We start from the raw sequence: 5418 nt of genomic DNA, 5'->3' as shown, positions 1-5418 counted from the left end.
CAGCTCACTGCAGCCTAGAAGTCCTAGGCTCAAGTGATCCTCCTGCCTCAGTCTCCTGAGTAGCGGGGACTACAGGCTCATAACACCATACCTGGCTGGTTTTTTGTTTTGTTTTGTTTTTTTGTAGATACAGGGGTATCATTATGTTGCCCAGGCTGATCTCAAACTCAGGTCCTCAAGGGATCCTCCTATTCTGATCCCCCAAAGTGCTGGGATTACAGGTGTGAGCCACCACACCTGGCCTAGAGTCCTATACATCTAAAAAGATACGTGTACAAGATAGTCATACTATTAAAAAAATTAGACACTCACTGGCAGTGCGCCGTTAAGGCTGCACTGGGGTTGCCTTCGTTCCTGGGAGCGCTCTCAGAGAATGGAGATTTGGGGGCCCCGTGGAGGGGCCCCCTCACCCTTTGTCACTGGAGTTTTTTTCTTTTAGTTCATATTTTATTTTGCTTACAGGAGAGAAAGATATCCCTTCCGAAGAGGAGGAAGCTTATAAAAGTTTGTAACTTTCCAAAAAGTACATAATTCCAGGCTTGCCAGATTCCACCCTATCTGGATTTCCTTATCTTGACTGTGAAAGACCCAAGTGACTTGTGCCCCCATTGCCCCATGGACAGAAATTCCTTTAGAGTTCATATAATTGGGACTTGGGAACGAGTAGGAAATTGTTGGAGCCCCTTTCCTTCTTCAGTGTCTGCTGAAGAAGTTTCTTCCTTTGGGGGCACAGGCTAAATGAGGGATTTTTACGATGACCACGGTACCAAACAGCAAGAAGCTGCAGAGTTTCTCCAACGTGGAGGCCAGCTGGCCCTTTCAAGCCTCAGAGATGCAGGTCCCAGACAAGCCAATGAGGAGCATCAGGTATATGGATAAGGAAATCATAAACCTCAAAAAAGACGTGATACAAAGCCGCAACTTGATCCAGTCTGTGAAGGCAGGCCAAGGATATTTTTCCATTCTGAGAGAGGAGAATGCAATGAAAAAGAGACAACAGCAACTTCAAAAACTGAAAGAGGAAGAAAGGAACAAATTCCAACCAGCCCAAAAGGTCTCAGAAATCCAATATAGGGAAACCTTATTGGCCACATATGATGATGAGGAGTTTAAGAAGTTGGGGGCTACAGCCATCCTTCACCCATTCGTGCCTGCTCACAGCTGCATCATCTCGCCCCTTGCTACCCAAGGCTCACGTGGATCCCCTCTTCTGCCAGCTCTGCACCCTCCACTGGCTTCTGGAGGCCCTGACTATTGACCACAACCATTATACCATGAAGCCGGTGATCACCTGCTGGAATTCAAAGGAGCCAGTTGGAAGCAAGAGCACAATTTAAAAAATCAATAAGGACAAGTCCATGGGGCAGAAGTGGGAGCATTTCATCACAGCGCCAAAGACCAAGGAATTCAAAATCCCTGTAATGCAAACCACCAGCTGCAAATCAAGGCAGCGAAGCTCCACACTCAATCTGACTCGGATCAGTGTGGGGTCATCCACTCAGAGCAGCATGGTCTCTGTGAACCCTGATTCAGATGAGCTCCCAAGTGGTCACCCCAGTGGCTGGCACTAAGAACATCAAGGAAAATGAGTCGTCTTCAACCAAGTCAGATGAAGAACCTATGCATTTCAATCTGCAGAAACTCCTGGAGATGGCTTGGGAAGACGCCCGGAGGACAATCACAGAAAATGGCATGCAAAGAAAAGCCCCCAGCATCTTGCCAGTGCTCAAACAAAACAAGAGTGATTCTGCCTTTAAGGACATGCAGACCACCCACAAGTCAAGAACCAGCAGCACAAGTGGAGAAAGCCACAGCCTGCCAGCCCAGAATAATCTAAAAAGCAAGCCAGGAGGGCAGTGGAAGGAGCTGGCCATGCCAGTCGTGATATCATCCACTGCAAAGATGGGGTGTGGAACAGCATGAGGACCAACTTCTACGGCATTGCCCAGGAGGCTGGCTTCTGCCTGCAGGACAAGATGGAAATCCTCATGAAGCACCAAGAAGAAAGAGGTATCCAGAAGTTCCATTCTTTTTTCCCTTGTCTCAAGCTTTCAAAAGGATGTAGCAAAAATGAGACACCAAGTATCGTAACAAAAGGAGATGCAGAAGACATTGCAGGCCACTGGTACTTTGATCTCTTGTCCAAACTGCCCAAGGATCTGAAGGACTTCCACCCTGCCAAAAAGGTCCTGGTGAAACTGCAGAAGTTTGGGGAAAACCTGGACCTGAGGATCTGACCCCACATCTTCCTGAAGGTGCTGCAGGATCTGAGGATCTGGGAGCTGTGCTCACCTGACATCGCTGTGGCTATCGAGTTTGTGCAAGAACACATCATCCCTATGCCTCAAGAAGATTATATCAGCTGGTTCCAGAACCGAATCAGCATGCCTATCCAGCCCTACAGTGCCCTGGGTCGACCAGTTGTCCCAGTGGAGGAGGGCTAGCCTATACCATGTTCCTGCATCCTACTTGTCTACCTGCTCCCTGCCAACCCACATGAATGTTCCTTATGACACAGTTGGGTCATCTGGAGACTGCCTTCGGGCAACATTTTAGAGGGAAACATTTTCAGGTGGCCCTCCTCTCAAGTCTACACCCCAACCCTACCTTTTAGTCTCAGTTCTTCACTGGTCCAGCCAAACTCTACCTACTTCTTCTCAAGATTCCTTCATCTTATTTGTCGTCCTCAAATTCTGGATAATAAAATTGAGCTGAAAGTTTAAAAAAAAAAATTGAGATCTGAAACCTCAATGTGACTCTTGATCAAATGGACTTAATTGATACTTACAGAACCCTCCATCCAAAGACCACAGAATACACATTCTACTCATCACCGCATGGAACGTATTCTAAGATCGATCACCTACTTGGCTATAAATCAAGCATAAGCAAATTTAAAAGGACTGAAATTTTACCATGCACCTTCTCGGACCACAGTGGAATAAAAATAAACATTAACACCAACAAGGTCCCCCCAAAACCCACAAAGACATGGACACTAAACAGCATGATGCTAAACAACTCCTGGGTCAATGATGAAATCAAAACAGAGATTAAAAGTTACCTGGAAACAAATGAAAATGAAGAAACATCTTACCAAAATCTCTGGGATGCCATAAAAGCTGTAGTAAGAGGGGAATTTATATCCCTACAAACGCACGTGAAGAAAATGGAAGGATCACAAATTAATAGCCTAACAAGCCACCTAAGGAAGCTGAAAAAGCAAGACCACAAAAACCCTAATTTCAGCAGAAGAATCCAGATCACCAAAATAAAACCCAAATCCAGGACATAGAAGACAAAAAGATAATACAAAAAAAATCAATGAAACAAAAAGCTGGTTCTTCGAAAGGATAAACAAGATTGATGGTCTCCTAGCTAGTCTGACCAAGAAAAAGAGAGAAAAAGCCCAAATAAACACAATCAGAATCACAAAAGATGAAGTCACATCTGACCCTGAAGAAATACAAAAGATCATTAGAGACTACTATGTACACTTGTATGGAAACAAACTTGAAAACCTTAAGGAAGTGGAGGACTTTCTGTCATCACACAACCTGCCTAGGTTGAAACAAGAAGAAACAGAGACCCTAAATAGACCAATAACAATCAAGGAAATTGACTACATAATAAGAAAACTACCTACAAAAAAAAGCCCTGACCAGATGACTTGCCAGCAGAATTCTACAAGACATTTAAAGAGGAGCTGATACCAATCCTACTGAAGGTATTCCAGGTGACTGAGAAAGATGGAACTCTCCCCAAATCATTTTACGAAACTAACATCACATTGATACTCAACCCAGGTAAAGACTCAACAAAGAAAGAGAACTACAAGCCAGTATCTTTGATGAACATAGATGCTAAAATTCTCAACAAGATCCTAGCGAACCGGATTCAACAACACATCTCAAAAATCATCCATCATGACCAAGTAGGCTTCATCCCTGGGATGCAAGGCTGGTTCAACATTCATAAAACCATAACTGTAATTAAATACAACAGATGTCAAAACAAAAACCACATGATTATATCATTAGATGCATAAAAAGCTTTTGATAAAATCCAGCACCCCTTCTTGATAAAAACCCTCTAACATCTAGGCATATGGGGAACATACCTCAAAATAGTAAAAGCCATCTATGAGAAACCCACAGCCAGCATACTCCTAAATGGACAAAAATTGGAACCATTTCCCCTGCAAAGTGGCACAAGACAAGGATGCCCACTCTCACCCCTCCTGTTCAATATAGTATTAGAAGTCCTGGTTAGAGCAATCAGAGAAGAGAAGGCAATAAGGAGTATCCAAATAGGAAAAGAGGAAGTCAAGTTATCGCTCTTTGCAGATGACATGATCGTGTACCTTGAAAACCCAAGAGAATCTGTCAAAAACCTCCTTACACTGATAAAGGACTTTGGCAAAGTCTCAGGATATAAAATAAATGTGCAAAAGACAATCGCATTTCTTTACACCAATAATAAACAAACAGAAACCCTAATAAAAAACCACAATTCCATTCACAATAGCCACACAAAAAATGAAATACCTTGGCATCTTCCTAACCAGAAACGTGAAAGACCTTTACAATGAAAACTACAAAACACTGCTCAAAGAAATCAAAGATGACACAAACAATTGGAAAAATATCCCATGCTCATGGAGTGGAAGAATCAACATTGTGAAGATGTCCATCCTACCTAAGGCAATCTACAGATTTAATGCAATACCCATCAAATTACCAGCAACGTTCTTCTCAGACCTAGAAAAAACAACACAGGAATTCATATGGAAAAACAAACGACCAAGAATAGCCAGAACAATCCTCAGCAAAAAAAAGCAGAGCAGGTGGTATCACATTACCAGACTTCAAATTTTACTATAAAGCTACAATCATCAAAACAGCTTGGTATTGGTACAGGAACAGGCATATAGACCAATGGAATAGAACTAAGATTTCAGAAGCAAAACCTCAATTTCTCAACCAACTCATCTTCGACAAAGCCTCCACCACCTACCACTGGGGAGAGGAGAACCTATTCAGGAAATGGTGCTGGGAAAACTGGCTGACCACATGCAGAAGATTGAAACAGGACCCTTATCTATCCCCATACACAAAAATTAACTCTAAATGGATCAGAGACCTAAATGTAAAACTTCAAACCATAAGAACCTTAGAAAATGAAGGACATACCCTCTTGGAAATTGGAGCTGGCATCCAATTCCTGAACAAAACCTGAAACCCATAGGCCATAAGAGAGAAGATAGACAAGTGGGACCTCATTAAACTGACAAGCTTCTGCAAAACCAAAGAAACCATCAAGAGAGCAGGGAGACAGACTACAGACTGGGAAAAAGTATTTGCCAACTCCAGGTCTGACAAAGACTTAACATCTTGGATCTACAAGGAACTCAAACGG

General features: G+C 43.0%; 1 pseudogene; it reads left to right on the top strand.

Moving 5' to 3' along the window:
* Positions 1 to 754: 754 nt before the first annotated feature.
* On the top strand, positions 755 to 2444 carry LOC103258631 (annotated as a pseudogene).
* The last annotated feature ends 2974 nt before the right edge of the window (positions 2445 to 5418 follow it).

Source organism: Carlito syrichta, unplaced genomic scaffold (assembly GCF_000164805.1).
Source record: "Carlito syrichta isolate Samal-C Ts95f unplaced genomic scaffold, Tarsius_syrichta-2.0.1 Scaffold302315, whole genome shotgun sequence".
Classification (NCBI taxonomy): Eukaryota; Metazoa; Chordata; class Mammalia; order Primates; family Tarsiidae; genus Carlito; species Carlito syrichta.
This window is presented reverse-complemented; position numbering and strand designations above follow the sequence as displayed.